This window comes from Schistocerca nitens, chromosome 2 (assembly GCF_023898315.1).
Source record: "Schistocerca nitens isolate TAMUIC-IGC-003100 chromosome 2, iqSchNite1.1, whole genome shotgun sequence".
Taxonomy (NCBI): Eukaryota; Metazoa; Arthropoda; class Insecta; order Orthoptera; family Acrididae; genus Schistocerca; species Schistocerca nitens.
In genome coordinates this window covers 573,012,646-573,028,960 of record NC_064615.1, presented here as the reverse complement: position 1 = coordinate 573,028,960, position 16,315 = coordinate 573,012,646, and the positions used below count along the sequence as shown (strand labels likewise).

General features: G+C 42.1%; 1 non-coding gene across 1 annotated transcript; it reads right to left on the bottom strand.

Annotated features, from left to right (window-relative positions):
- Positions 1-2,126: 2,126 nt before the first annotated feature.
- Positions 2,127-2,200, bottom strand: Trnaa-ugc (transfer RNA alanine (anticodon UGC)). The gene has a single exon. It is a non-coding gene; the product is annotated as a tRNA-Ala (tRNA).
- Between the last annotated feature and the right edge of the window lie 14,115 nt (positions 2,201-16,315).

Here is a 16,315-nt window from a genome sequence, read left to right as displayed (position 1 = left end):
AGATTAATTGTAGTTATCGGTTCCGAGGTTATTTGGTACGTCTTTGCAGTAGTACAGAGAGCAGTACATACAGTTCGGTTCTTCACGAATTGGTGAGCCAGACCTAATGCAAATGACATAATAAAGCAATGTGGAATTGTTATACACCACTGACTGTGGAATGGGGAATCGAAAGTTTGAAAAGTGATACCGCAGATGAAAATTCTAAAAGAATGCACAGTACGCACCCACTGACAAAACACGAAAAATGAATCTTGGAATCGATAACTAGAATTAACGAATGTAGATAAATTCTAATTGTCGATTCCAAAGCTCAAAGCTCATTATTTTTAGCGTCTAGGATTTCTGTTTTTGCGGTTGCTCTCTGGGCTACCGGGAAAACTAACAAACGTTGGAATCAGTAACCAGAACTGACCTATATAGGTTATCAGTTCCGTGATTAATTATTTTTCGCGTATTCGCAGCAGAGGTTCTGATTTGCTGGTGCTATCTATACTGCTGTTGTTTCAATAGGTGCATAAGGAACATTCATTTAGAATTTTCATAGATGGTGTCGGTATAACAGTTGATTCCATGTTCCATTATTAGGTTTCATTGTCATTAGGCGTGGTCTGCTAATTCGTTAAAGATTTAACTGCATTGTATTGTTCTCTGAGTTGCTGCAGAGATGCGATAGATAGCAAACACTGGAGACTTGATCTATGTCGCTGAGGTACAGAGACTAGAACCAAGAAAATAAATCCTAAATGTAATAACAATACACACTTAATGCCAGTCACGAAAAAGAAAAAAAAACGAAAAGCGGAATTGGGAACTAGAAGTAGCCTGTATAACTGTCCTCTCAGGTTTCTGCCTAACCTCACCCTTGAAAATTGTACCACATTCGAAAAAACTTGCGGGCCATGGTATGGTGCTTCGACGACCATTCCATCTGTCATGAAATATGCTATTCAACACCGCTTCAACAGCACGCGAGCTATGTGCTGGACATCCATTATGTTGGACGTACATCCTTCCATAAGGCCGCACCATATATTAACCCGCCAAGGTCGCTGATGTTCCACTTGTCGCAGCCATCGTCGATTTTCCGTTGCTCAATAGTGCATATTATGCCGGTTTACATTACCGTTGTTGATGAATGACGCTTCGTCGCTAAATAGAACGCGTGCAAAAAATCTGTCATCGTCCCGTAATTTCTCTTGTGCCCAGTGGCAAAACTGTACGCGACGTTCAAAGTCGTCGCCATGCAATTCCTGGTGCATAGAAATATGGTACGGATGCAATCGATGTTGATGTAGCATTCTCAACAACGACGTTTTTGAGATTCCCGATTCTCGCGCAATTTGTCTGCTACTGGTGTGCTGATTAGCCGCGACAGCAGCTAAAACACCTACATGGACATCATCATTTGTTGCAGGTCGTGGTTGACGTTTCACATGTGGCTGAACACTTCCTGTTTCCTTAAATAACGTAACTATCCGGCGAACGATCCGGACACTTGGATGATGTCGTCCAGGATACCGAGCAGCATACATAGCACACGCCCGTTGGGCATTTTGATCACAATAGCCATACATCAACACGATATCGACCTTTTCCGCAATTGGTAAACGGTCCATTTTAACACGGGTAATGTACTGTCCGCACTGGCGGAATGTTACGTGATACCACATACTTATACGTTTGTGAATATTACAGCGCCATCTATCACAAAGCGAAAAAAGTGGTCCAACTAAAACATTCGTATTTCTTTACGTACTACGCGAATGTGTAATAAAAATTGGGTGTTCCTATTTTAAAAAAAAAACGCAGTTGATATCCGTTTGACCTTGGCAGCGCCTTCTAGCGGGCCAACCATAGCGCCAATTGGTTTTCCCCTTCAAGCTAGACGAGTTTCGTTCTTTGTAGTTTTTTCGTTTGATGCTTATTTCGTGAGATATTTGGCCCGGTCACTATCAATGGACCACCCTGTATATATGAAGATGGTATCTGTTTTTTCGGACATGTCCCAAAGAACAGATACCATCGGTGACCATACAGCTCGTTAGAATGAAATTACAATGAAATGACTACCCCTAGCTGCATTCAGGCGTTGATATAAGTCAACGGGGACAGTTGAAAATGTGTGCCCCGACCGGGACTCGAACCCGGGACCTCCTGCTTGCAAGGCAGACTCTCTATCCATCTGAGCCACCGAGGACACAGAGGATAGTGCGATTGCAGGGACTTATCTCTGGTACGCCTCCCGTGAGACCAACATTCCCAGCTTATTGTCCCGAACTATATTCATAGTGCCGCTGCCCATTATACTCATGACGTAACACAGGACGTCACTGGTCAAAGCTAAGGGGTGAAATCGGACACTGAAATTGACCCAACTCCAGCTTGCCGAGCTTGTTTCAAACTGTAACTGGTTTCTGGGTCACTGTAGCCTTTGCTGATGTCTCCAGCATTGGAAGACGAAACGTTATGCCGAGGATTATGCCCATAAAACAATTATCATCAATAGCGCAAATATAGGCGGTGAAAGCCTCCACTCTGATTTTCATTTAAATAACATTCCATGTTATTCATTTAATTTAAATTTTGACACGCTAATTAGTTTACATTCAAGTAAACTGTAAACTTACAGGGTGTTTCAAAAATGACCGGTATATTTGAAACGGCAATAAAAACTAAACGAGCAGCGATAGAAATACACCGTTTGTTGCAATATGCTTGGGACAACAGTACATTTTCAGGCAGACAAACTTCCGAAATTACAGTAGTTACAATTTTCAACAACAGATGGCGCTGCGGTCTGGGAAACTCTATAGTACGATATTTTCCACATATCCACCATGCGTAGCAATAATATGGCGTAGTCTCTGAATGAAATTACCCGAGACCTTTGACAACGTGTCTGGCGGAATGGCTTCACATGCAGATGAGATGTACTGCTTCAGCTGTTCAATTGTTTCTGGATTCTGGCGGTACACCTGGTCTTTCAAGTGTCCCCACAGAAAGAAGTCACAGGGGTTCATGTCTGGCGAATAGGGAGGCCAATCCACGCCATGAGATGTACTGCTTCAGCTGTTCAATTGTTTCTGGATTCTGGCGGTACACCTGGTCTTTCAAGTGTCCCCACAGAAAGAAGTCACAGGGGTTCATGTCTGGCGAATAGGGAGGCCAATCCACGCCGCCTCCTGTATGTTTCGGATAGCCCAAAGCAATCACACGATCATCGAAATATTCATTCAGGAAATTAAAGACGTCGGCCGTGCATTGTGGCCGGGCACCATCTTGCATAAACCACGAGGTGTTCGCAGTGTCGTCTAAGGCAGTTTGTACCGCCACAAATTCACGAAGAATGTCCAGATAGCGTGATGCAGTAATCGTTTCGGATCTGAAAAATGGGCCAATGATTCCTTTGGAAGACATGGCGACCCAGACCAGTACTTTTTGAGGATGCAGGGACGATGGGACTGCAACATGGGGCTTTTCGGTTCCCCATATGCGCCAGTTCTGTTTATTGACGAAGCCGTCCAGGTAAAAATAAGCTTCGTCAGTAAACCAAATGCTGCCCACATGCATATCGCCGTCATCAATCCTGTGCACTATATCGTTAGCGAATGTCTCTCGTGGAGCAATAGTAGCGGCGCTGAGGGGTTGCCGCGTTTGAATTTTGTATGGATAGAGGTGTAAACTCTGGCGCATGAGACGATACGTGGACGTTGGCGTCATTTGGACCGCAGCTGCAACACGGCGAACGGAAACCCGAGGCCGCTTTTGGGTCACCTGCTGCACTAGCTGCGCGTTGCCCTCTGTGGTTGCCGTACGCGGTCGCCCTACCTTTCCAGCACGTTCATCCGTCACGTTCCCAGTCCGTTGAAATTTTTCAAACAGATCCTTTATTGTATCGCTTTTCGGTCCTTTGGTTACATTAAACCTCCGTTGAAAACTTCGTCTTGTTGCAACAACACTGTGTTCTAGGCGGTGGAATTCCAACACCAGAAAAATCCTCTGTTCTAAGGAATAAACCATGTTGTCTACAGCACACTTGCACGTTGTGAACAGCACACGCTTACAGCAGAAAGACGACGTACAGAATGGCGCACCCACAGACTGCGTTGTCTTCTATATCTTTCACATCACTTGCAGCGCCATCTGTTGTTGAAAATTGTAACTACTGTAATTTCGAAAGTTTGTCCGCCTGAAAATATACTGTTGTCCCAAGCATATTGCAACAAACGGTGTATTTCTATCGCTGCTCGTTTAGTTTTTATTGCCGTTTCAAATATACCGGTCATTTTTGAAACACCCTGTACATGTTTAACCTCAGTGCAAAAAACAAGGATAACTGTAAGTAACACCCCCAGGTACGGCTGTTACTCCAACCGAAGTTTCGGTTTGATGGCAGCGAATAAGTCTTAGGCATGTTACCCTAGCTGCAGACGCGTAGAAAGATGTTACCAGCACCTGGAACTTCGTCAGTGAGAGAATCCACACTTGCTTAATCGCAATGTATCTCTTCGACTAATGATGCGGGCATCTTCTACATAGAGGTAAACCTCATGATCTGTCCCGTTTACAAATTCTCAGCACTCCATTACGTGTCTGCTCATACTCGTAGCCAGCCCTCATTACTGCATCGTGTCCGTCACACAATAAGCACTTATTTCAAGAGTGCTACAACGACCTAGTAACCACTAGCAAAATAACTGTTGTTTACAAAGGTTTTTCAACATAAGAACTTTAACACTTTGCCGTCCGCACGTCTCGTACAAATTTATTCGCTTGGCGCCGGCAGCGCTAATTCGTATTACTTGGCTTGTCGCCGGCCGTTCTTGACACTATCGGGAGATAATAAATTGTTACGTTTTACTAATCTCATCGTTAGTTCTCATACGTTCTCTACCCTGTTGCCCTACTTAGATGAAATTTCGAAGATATACGAAAGTAAATAAATAAAAAATTTGTTTGTTTCATATATTTGTTTATTTCCGTTGTCTTTGGTACTTGGTCTTTCTCTTTCATATGATATGCAGCAAAACAGCCTCCAAGATGTAACGCAACTCCACAAGACTTGCACATTAAGTTTGTTGTTCCTTTCTCTTGTTTTTGGAACATACAAGGCAGTTTCTCCGTTTCCGTTTATTCGTTTCGGAAATACGTAGGCCTGTTAGTTGGTGTTGCTTTATGTGACGGAAAGTCTGTCAACCGGATCATGATGAGACGTACTCGATGTAGTGGCGACCTCCAAGTTTTGGTCCGCGCATTCATCGTAAATAATCGTATCGTCTCTTTCGTCTGCCGTGATGAAAGGGCACAAGCAGTTATAAAAACAAAAAACTTGATGACGTGTGTAACTTACTGTTACCTGAACAAAACTCCAACAGAACCCAAAATATACTAAAGTGCTGTCGCCGGCCAGGCGCCATACTATGCTTACGACACCACTGTGGCATTGCCGGACGGCAGAGTGTTAATTACTATATTATCATAATAAATGATTCCACATGAAGAAAACTTATAAAAATATAAATACGATAATTTACAAAAAAAGTAAATATTTACTTAAACGGCCAACAGACGCACATGCACAGTCAATACAGAAATTATAGTTCTGAAAAGAAAAGAAACAAGCAATAATGTCTACGTTAAAGCTTTACTATTGCACGACATGTTCACATTCACTTGAAACTGTTCATTGAAATTAAAGCATTGTCTCCCTCTACAATTCCCCTTCACACTTTCTTTCGTTGTCAAATTAGCTATTCCTTAATATCTAAGCTGTGTCGTATGAGTCATTCCTTTCTATTACTCAAAATTATTCCCAATAAATTTCTTTTATCCCCAATTCGATGCAGTGCCCCCTAATTAGCTAGTCAATCTACTTATGTAATCTTCACGATTCTTTCGTAGCACTGTTCAGCATTCTTCTGCAGCACCACATTGCTAAAACTAATCTTCTGATTTGTGCTGTTTATCGTCCACGATTTACTTCCACACTGGGGGCAAATACTTTCGGAAGAAACTTGCTGACACTACTAAATTTATGTCAGGTATTAACATATCTGTACAAAACGTCCAACTTTCATGACAGTGAACTTGGGAGTACTGTATTGACAGGTTACTTTGTAACTGTAACAGATTATATGAACGTGCTCAGCTGGCCCAAAACTGTTTATTCACAATTTAATAAAAGCGATCTGAAGACTTAAATTGGACATTTTCACACGAATAGCGAAGCGGCACCTCCTAACACCGAACATATCTAGTTTTCGTCGACATATTTCTCTTTTTTAGAAAAAATATTTGTTGATGTTGGCAGCCTATCGGTCAGGTCACCATTTGCGTACTTCGCCGTCCTTCTGGTCTTTTTTAGTCACAGCAGGCAGTAGTGAATCGAATGATAGGTGCGTACAGCTACCGACAATGTTGAAATACGTTGTAAAGAAATTTACATCTTCTTTTATAATGTGGATTTCACTGCATCACTTTTCCATGAAAAAAATAGAAATAACTGCGTAGCTATTCGGCTGCAGCAGGTGTGTACATCAGATTAAAGACCACAATAGTTTAAATGTTTACCATACATAAGTCAGGCTACACTAGCAAGAAATTTCATAGACATCGAAACTACACTGATGAAAAAACTCGCAACATCTAAAACTAATCAATGAAAAATAACGAAATTTCAGAAATACATTTGTCTAGGTAAGATGTTTCAGTGATTAACATTGCAAAATCACACGTTAATGTAAGCGCGAGATAAGCCATTGAAATTGTGATATACTGAAACAACCAGTGTAACCGCCAGAATGCTGAATGCAATCATGCAAATGTGCATACATTACGTTTTACAGCTGCCGGTTCACTGGACTCGCATTAGGCAGGACGACGGTTCAAACTCGCGTCCGGCCGTCCTGAATTAGTTTTTCCGCGATTTCCATAAATCGCTGCAGGCAAATGCTTGCATGGTTTACTTGAAAGAGCACGGACGACTTCCTTCCCCATCCTGCCCTAATCCGAAGGGACCGCCGACCTCGCTGTTTGTTCCCCACCCCCAAGTCAACCAAACAACCAGGTGCCGGATGTCAGTCTTTGCGGTAGAGTTCCATGCCTATTGCACTTCGTCGGTCTATACAGGGACTGTTAATGCTGATTGCAAAAAATGGTTCAAATGGCTCTGAGCACTATGGGACTTAACATCTATGGTCATCAGTCCCCTAGAACTTAGAACTACTTAAACCTAACTAACCTAAGGACAGCACACAACACCCAGCCATCACGAGGCAGAGAAAATCCCTGACCCCGCCGGGAATCGAACCCGGGAACCCGGGCGTGGGAAGCGAGAACGCTACCGCACGACCACGAGATGCGGGCAATGCTGATTGCAGATCACGCTGGAGTTGTTGCTCGATAATGTCCCATGTGTGCTTGATCGTAGACAGGTTTAATGATCGAGCAGGCCAAGGCAAGATGTCGACACTCTGTACTGCTTGTTGGGATACAACAACGGTATGTGGGCTAGCGTTTTACTGTTGGAAAACATCCTCTGGAATGTTGTTCATGAATGGCAGAACAATAAGTCGAATCACCAGATTTGCGTCTAGATTTGCCTCCAGGGTTCGTGGGATAGCCACGAGACTGCTCCTGCTGTCATACAAAATCGCACCCGAGACCATAACTCCCGGTGCTCGTTCAGTGTGTCTAACATGCGAACAGTTTGGTTGCAGGCCCTCGACTGGCCTCCTTCTAACCAATGCAAGGCAATCAGTGACAGTTAGGAAGAACCAGATTTCATCAGAATACACAACAGACCCCCACCCTGCCCTCCAATGAGCTCTCGCTTGACACCATTGAAGTCGCAAATGGCGGTGGTTTGCTGTCAGTGGGATGCACGCTTTACGGCGACTTGCTCGGAGCTGTCTTAGAAGTAACCGGTTTGTAACAGTTCATTGTGCCAACTGTTGCTGAAATTGCTGCTGTAAATGCAGTTTGATGCGCCAAAGTCATACGCCTAACACGATGGTCTTCCCTCTCGGTAGTGTCACGTGGCCGTTCGATGCCCGGTCTTCTTGCGACCATACATTCCAGTGACCACCGCTGCCAGCAATCATGTACAGTGGCTACCTTGCTGCCAAGTCTCTCTGCGATATCGCGGAAGGAACATCCAGCTCCTCGTAGCCCTGTTACACAATCTCGTTCAAACTCAGTGATGTGCTGATAATGGTGTCTTTGTCGCGTTAAAGGTATTCTTGACTAACATCACCTCCCCACCTCCAGTCTCAAAGGTAACTAACGCTCAATACCGTTATAGCGTATATTTAAAGCAAACCTGATCTGCATCCTCATAGTGGCTCTACTAGCGCCACTCTTAAGCTACTGGCGTGAAATCTGAATAGACACCATCTTTTAGGTGTAGAAACACGCCTACCTGATTTCGATTATGTCGCACAATTCCTTCTTGGTTCTGCGATTTTTGGCCGCCAGTATTTATACAGGCCCTTTTGTGCCAACAGTCGAAACTGTCATGGCTGCGTATCATATATTAGACTCCTGCGAGTGAAATGACCGCCTGTGGTCTTTGTGCTTCGACTTCCGATGATGCACAGAAAAGCAATGAATGCCAGCCATTTACTCACGATATATAACACTGATGACTTGAGGCCGGCCGGTGTGGCCGAGCGGTTCTAGGCGCTGCAGTCTGGAACCGCGCGACCGCTACGGTCGCAGGTTCGAATCCTGCCTCGGGCATGGATGTGTGTGATGTCCTTAGGTTAGTTGGGTTTAAGTAGTTCTACGTTCTAGGGGGCTGATGACCTCAGAAGTTAAGTCCCATAGTGCTCAGAGCCATTTGAACCATTTTGATGACTTGAGTGTGAGACCAAACAAAATTACGTGTATAAAAACCTAATAAATTATTAGGATACTTGCTTAAGCGCTGTTGATTCGAAGGTGGAATACCCCTGTGTGAGATGACTCATACAGTGTTCTCTTGTCACGGGTGGTAGCTGATAATATGTGTAAAAGAGGTCAATTCTTGTACATAAGTGGTGAGTCGTTAGTTGAAGGACTACAGAATTTCTAAAGCACTGGCGCAAAAAAGAGGGGATTATGGAATTATTGCTTTAGAGACCGCAGTTTGTGCGGAGGGCGTGCCACGGACTACAGCAGAGTTGGCTTACATCGCAAGCTTCGCCCCATCGGCACTATTTCCTTGTCAGCGGATATTAAGGTAAGTCATATCGTATTTTTGGTTTCAGACTAGCATCTCAGTCGGAATGAAATAATAAACACTAATGTAAGCCACGGAATTCATATTTTCCTGTTTAAACGCTTATTTATTTTTTTACCGAGCATTAGGAGTCTTTGGATAGTTTAGATCGGTATGCTCGCAATAAAATTTGAATTTTGTCCTAGATAATTACTTGTTGAATCCTGGCATGAGTTGTCTGAAATTTCAAATTACTTTGTAGCTATTTAATTATAAAAAAGAAGCAATCAAGAAAACAGTGAGATTAATTATAATCTATCGGTAATTGACCAAATGATTTTACAGGCGATCTTTCCGTGACTGGAGAAGTCTTACTACATCGTACGCACTAAGGAGCAGTCGACAGTGTGGATATTTGGGGATGCGAATGGCGAATTGCCTGCTAATATCTTTATCGAATTGCAGTTGCTACGGAAGTATTCACTTTCGTGTAGCAATACGATATTCCGTTCATCACAGCAGCTCGAACATAATTGTTCTAGATTTTTTAGCACCGTTGTAGCATTTGAAGGTTTCCATTTCTTCCCCTTGCAATATTCATGTGTGTTGTCTAGCGTTCTAGGCGCTCAGTCAGGAGCAGCGCGACTGCTACGGTCGCAGGTTCGAATCCTGCCTCGGGTATGGATGTGTGTGATGTCCTTACGTTAGTTAGGTTTAAGTAGTTCTAAGTTCTAGGGGACTTATGACCACAGATGTTGAGTCCCATAGTGCTCAGAGCCATTTGAACCATTTGAACCATGTGTGTTGGCTCCGTTCATTCGACTTGAAATTTTGTGCTGCTCTTCCGACGCAGTGGAAATGCGAACTCATCTAGGTTTTTAATTTTGAGAATGATTCAGTATGCTTCCTGAATCAAGTATGCATTCACCGAAAATACGAGTCGGAACGTTATGACGACGGTGTGTGAGCACGACACCGAAAGCAGAGCACTTCGTTAATGCTGTGTGACCACTGAAGCTGAATTTCAGAACAACGAGACTAAACAAGGTGTGTCACCTCAAGTTCCCAGTTTCTAAACAGCACGTCGAAAATATTCCTCTATTTTTATTTGTTAGAATTCCATTGCACCAAATTACAAAGAATACGATAGGTATAAAGTTTGATAGGGTGTGGATAGCTACTGTCAAGCGCGATGAACACTCATGAGGCGTTAAAATTTGTGTGGAGTTCGGAGACTGGGAGCTCCACATTCTACGGCAGTACTTAAGAAACTGACGTATACGTACAAAAGCTAAGGTTTAAACCCACCAGTATTTCTTTTCCACCCTTCCATACTCCACATAAAATTAAGGTAATTAGACTAATTACCTCGCTTTGCGCAACGTCCGAGTAAACAAAGCAGCAAGAATCTACTTTCAGAACGAGTGGTAGATTTTTGTCTCATTTGCTCGTCACTTAAACTTTTATTTGAACTGTGGTGTTTTTTCCTCTGTTGACAAGTCGGTAATATTCCTATTAACGTTAATACGCTTTCCAGTAGGAAACTTCCCGCTTTTCCGCAACGAGCTACCCCATAGGTGAGGAACGTTCTTCAGAAAATGCTGGTATAATGTCTCGCTGCAACAGTTCAGTTAGACCTGTTGTTACAATAGAACATCGATTATCAACCGAAACGTCTGTTAACCGAAATCGTTACAGTCGACAAGTTCTCATTTTGGCACGCTGTACAGAATTTCTCTATGTTCTCTGTAACACATATGTAAAGAATATGTATACACAGTGTTGTGTTTAATTCATTATTTGTTTGTTTCAAATTCCTATGATCAGTGGTGCAATATTTTTTCCTTAAATGATCAGTTATCGGAAAAACCAGTTAAACGTACACCCACTCCCCCTGGATTCGCGATTTTTCAAACAATCCATTCTCTGAATGAGATTTTCACTCTGTAGCGCAATGTGCGCTGGTATGAAACTTCCTGGCTGATTAAAACTGTGCGCCCGACCGAGACTCGAACTCGGGGCCTTTGCCTTTCGCGGGCAAGTGCTCTACCATCTGAGCTACCGAAGCACGACTCACGCCCGGTACTCACAGCTTTACTTCTGCCAGTATCTCGTCTCCTACCTTCCAAACTTTACAGAAGCTCTCCTGCGAACCTTGCAGAACTAGCACTCCTGAAAGAAAGGATATAGTGGAGACATGGCTTAGCCACAGCCTGGGGGATGTTTCCAGAATGAGATTTTCACCCTGCAGCGGAGTGTGCCCTGATATGAAACTTCCTGGCTGATTAAAACTGTGTGCCCGACCGAGACTCGAACTCGGGACCTTTGCCTTTCGCGGGTAAGTGCTCTACCATCTGAGCTACCGAAGCACGACTCACGCCCGGTACTCACAGCTTTACTTCTGCCAGTATCTCGTCTCCGACCTTCCAAACTTTACAGAAGCTCTCCTGCGAACCTTGCAGAACTAGCACTCCTGAAAGAAAGGATATAGCGGAGACATGGCTTAGCCACAGCCTGGGGGATGTTTCCAGAATGAGATTTTCACTCTGCAGCGGAGTGTGCGCTGATATGAAACTTCCTGGCTGATTAAAACTGTGTGCCCGACCGAGACTCGAACTCGGGCACACAGTTTTAATCAGCCAGGAAGTTTCATATCAGCGCACACTCCGCTGCAGAGTAAAAATCTCATTCTGGAAACATCCCCCAGGCTGTGGCTAAGCCATGTCTCCGCTAAATGCTCAATGTATTCGGAGAGACAGTAATTTTAATTCCAAAATATATTGCCCACAATATCAGTTAATTTTGTGTCATTTTTTATACAGCCAGAATTTCCTTCAAACTGTTCAGTAAATGTAGTGTGGGTTTTTCTCTCACGACATAACATATTCTGGCTTCGTCATCTACAACCTTGCCTAAATCTCGGGCTACGCTACACTAATGAATTACCAATAACAAGTGGGGTGACAGTTCAAAGAAACCCTTTATCACTTAATGTAATAGTGAATAATATGAGAAGATCACTGAATAGTTTTTAGGTTTGGTTCTCAAACCAAATCACTTTTTTTCTCACCTCTTATTGACTGCCTAAAGATACGCATCAGCTACATGAAACTGACGCGTTCCTAATTTATATGCCAGAGACGAAACCGGCTCGAGTTGCCACTGCGCACATTTCATATTTCATACCTTATTTCGCTTAATAAATGTTCGCTACAATATAGTTCGCAATGAAACAATGAACAGGCATTTCAATATTTTGCAGAAAGTAACTTTAGACAATATAAATCAAAGCAGTACCTGCACATAAACTGCTTTCAGAGTGTATCTAGTAACAAGTTCTTCCTACAAATGTGTTCCCAATGAAGCCATTGGAAACTGTCCTCACTGACTGTCACGATTGGAAACTGGCGTTAGGAACAAAGAATTGTCGCATACTGCACAAATGTATGGAAGATGATAATCATGGTGATGATATATTTTGCCCATTAGACAGATCCATCCTACAAGCTCAGCATCCTCAGTCTTCCCGGTTTTTCAACACCAGTTTTCTAGCTGCGTATGAAGCATTTATCTCCCTGTCTTCAATTAGCAGGTGTTTCTTCTTCCTCTGGTGCTCTTCCCAGTTACCATACCCTCTAAATCATCATTTACTATGTAGTCTCTTCTTATATAGTGTCCTAGACAATTTATTTTCTTCCCCCCAATTATTTTCAGTAACTGTCTTTCTTTGTCCACCGTTTGCGCACAAGCCCATTCTTTATTAACACGTTTTCATTAGATCGCTTTCTAGGCTGTCTGTCTGTCCAGCATAAATTTTTCACCTATTTTAAACTAACTTCCGTATGATTTAGACTCTTAAAACTTTCAGTATAGCTCAGAGTTGGATAACAATGCAATATTGGCTTGCTAGTGGAGGCTACTTTGCATATTACTGCCATTTCCTCTTTTTCTGTTTCAGTCGCGAATGGTTCACGGGAAGAAAGCTGGTAAGCCTTAGTCTGAAATACCTTCTCTCTAATTTTTGTTTTCACGATCTTTTCGAGAAAGGAATATATCGGTTCACCCAGGCAAAGAGAAACTGAAATAAACGTGAAATTTATCACATGTCTCTGTTGTAATCGCAGCAAAATATGAGAGTGAAAAATTTCACACACACAAGACTAAAAATCGGAAAATAATTATTGAAACAAAAATCAATTTCCCGAACGCTGCCGGCCGGGGTGGCCGAGCGGTTCTAGGCGCTACAGTCTGGAACCGCGCGACCGCTACGGTCGCAGGTTCGAATCCTGCCTTGGGCATGGCTGTGTATGATGTCCTTAGGTTAGCTAGGTTTAAGTAGTTCTAAGTGACCTTAGAAGTTAAGTCCCATAGTGCTCAGAGCCATTTTTTGAATCCGAACGCTGTTAGAGAGTGACACTGTAGAGAAATAGTGTGAAAGTGGTTCGATGAACCCTCTGTCAGGCACGTAACTGTGAATTTTAGAAAAGTCGTGTAGATGTAGATATAGATGTAATATAACAGGTTTTTAAATCGGACTAAAAAATATAAAATAATAGCTCCTAGCCCCATTCGCAGGCAATACATAACCGATGCATGAATAGCTCATCTCCTATTACCGATTGCATTACCTTTTTTGCTATTTATCTTACAAGTACTTTGACGCCTGTTAAAAATCCAGAATCGAAAATTTTCGGGACTGTTTGTATCGACTTAAGAATGTATGTGGGACTAAGAGAAATTATTTTATACTTTTTAGTCCAATTTAAAAATGCTTTATATAAAAATGTGATTTTTATTTAATTAATTATTTTATCTGTTTATTTCACAACTTGCGTTCTTCTCCAGTACCACATCCCAGAAACAGAGGCAGCCCTAGCCGGGGGAAGCACCGAAAGTGGATGACGACTCCAGCGGGGCACCGAAGGCTGACCGCCAGATTCAAGCAATTATAATGCTGTAAATACCCTTATTGCCGCACTGACAGATATTTTTCTATGTTACACATAGTTAAAAAATACGCGATGTCGTCGCTGTCGAAAAACAGACTACCGAATTTATCTTTGACTGGTACTGAAAACGGTATCCATACTGAAATTAGTGACATTGTCACGGATTTTGTGATTATTAAAGCTAAGACAGCACTTTTTATAAATATTTTTATTATTTTTGAAGTAGAATTCTATTTTTAATGTTCTATGTGTGATAATAAACGAAGATTCTACAAAATTTGTTTTGTAAATCCTAAAACAAAATTAATATCCCAATAATTGTTTGAATACTAAGCTGGATTAGACAGTGAATCTAACTACAACATGAGATGACGACGTCGAGATAGTGAGTGACAGAGAGGTTAGGAGTATCTCTCCCAAAAGCTTCTAAACATTTCTCACCTCTCTGTTGCAGTATCTGTGGTCAGGAGCAATGCAGGACAACCCTCGGTGCAAAATATTTCACAGTACTTTCCTAACAGAAAATACTCGTCTTGACTGAAACGTAAGCTGTCAGGAAAGCCTATAAATGGTGACTGAGCCTACTTGTGAATTGATTGCTGTCAGGTACTTCATACTTGATACCGTGTCATAGAAGTCGTGACCTCGGTTGAAAAGAAAATACGTTTGGCTCACAGTGTATTTCATTGATGAATATCTTTTCGAACTGCCCTGCAGATCGTTCTTCAGGTGTAAGTTGGAAAGGAAAAAGAGGCGACAGAAAATAACAAAAGTGTAACATTATAAAAAATACCATGAAAGAAACCGTTAAACTCCAAGAAATCGTGTAACCTACACATACCTGGCGCCGAGGTGAGTCAACACTGGTACGAATGACATGAGAGGAACATACAAATAAAAAAGAATGTAATGATTAAAAATTTGAATAGTAACTTGACGTGCACACAGTCGTCGGCGTGTACATTAATGCAGCTTAAAGGAGATTCTTACACCATAAAATAAAAATAATAAAATTAAAGATTAAAAAATTTAAAAGACATTAGAATAAAAAATCCCGTTTATCTAATATATTTCAGATAAAACAAAAGTGTGTCCATAAAAGAATGGTACAGATTCAGCAGTATATTATAACTGTTTAGTTTAGAGTATTTACAAGAAATCATAAAACTGAATATAAACTAACAACATCGGCGTATTTTTTACCACATAGAGAGAGATGGGGGTCACAGGTAAACTTTAAACGAAACACACGTTGAACTAAAATTACAGAATCTCTCAGGAGCGCCGGCCGTGGTGGCCAAGCGGTTAAAGGCGCTACAGTCTGGAACCGCGCGACCGCTACGGTCGCAGGTTCGAATCCTGCCTCGGGTATGGATGTGTGTGATGTCCTTAGGTTAGTTAGGTTTAAGTAGTTCTAAGTTCTAGGGGACTGATGACCTTAGAAGTTAAGTCCCATAGTGCTCAGAGCCATTTGAACCATCTCTCAGGAGCCACCAATTTGCGTACGTGGTGTATGTGGCATTGCAAGCGGGAGAACAACAAATCAGTACTCTTGCATACTTTTATCTGAAACTGAGTTAGGACGATGCTACACTATCGAATTTTCTTTGATAAAGATTCTTTGTAATAAGGCACTTTGTCAAAGTAAGGGTTTGGTCAAATTTTCTTTCATCAAATTTAGCACGTCGTCTAGATTTGATCAAAGAAAGTATTAGTCTTCTATTTACTGCATAGAGAAATACAAATGCTTGGAGCGGTAGCACCGCTGCAGCTCTCTGACATGTAATGTTTATCAACATGGCTTCGAAATTTACAAAGTGCGTCGCATTTATAACGAAACTGATGGAAATGTACGAGGCAGATGAAGCCCTGTACAGATTGCAGCATCCCGAATAAAAAAAGAAATAGGAGAAGAAGGAACGAGAGCAATAAAAAAATTGCAGAGGCCATTAGCCGTGAAGTACGGCAAGGATATACTCCCGAGGACATAAGGGAGAAAACCTACAGCTTTTGTAGAAATAAAAATATTTCTTAATGGCTACAGTTATTTGCCTTCACATGTTCCTCCTTCAGTGCTTTATAAATAGCTTCACAATGTGCACTACATTATTCGAGTGCTATACTGTAAACTAGAGTAGTTTTCTCCAGCTGCAAGAAATCACAG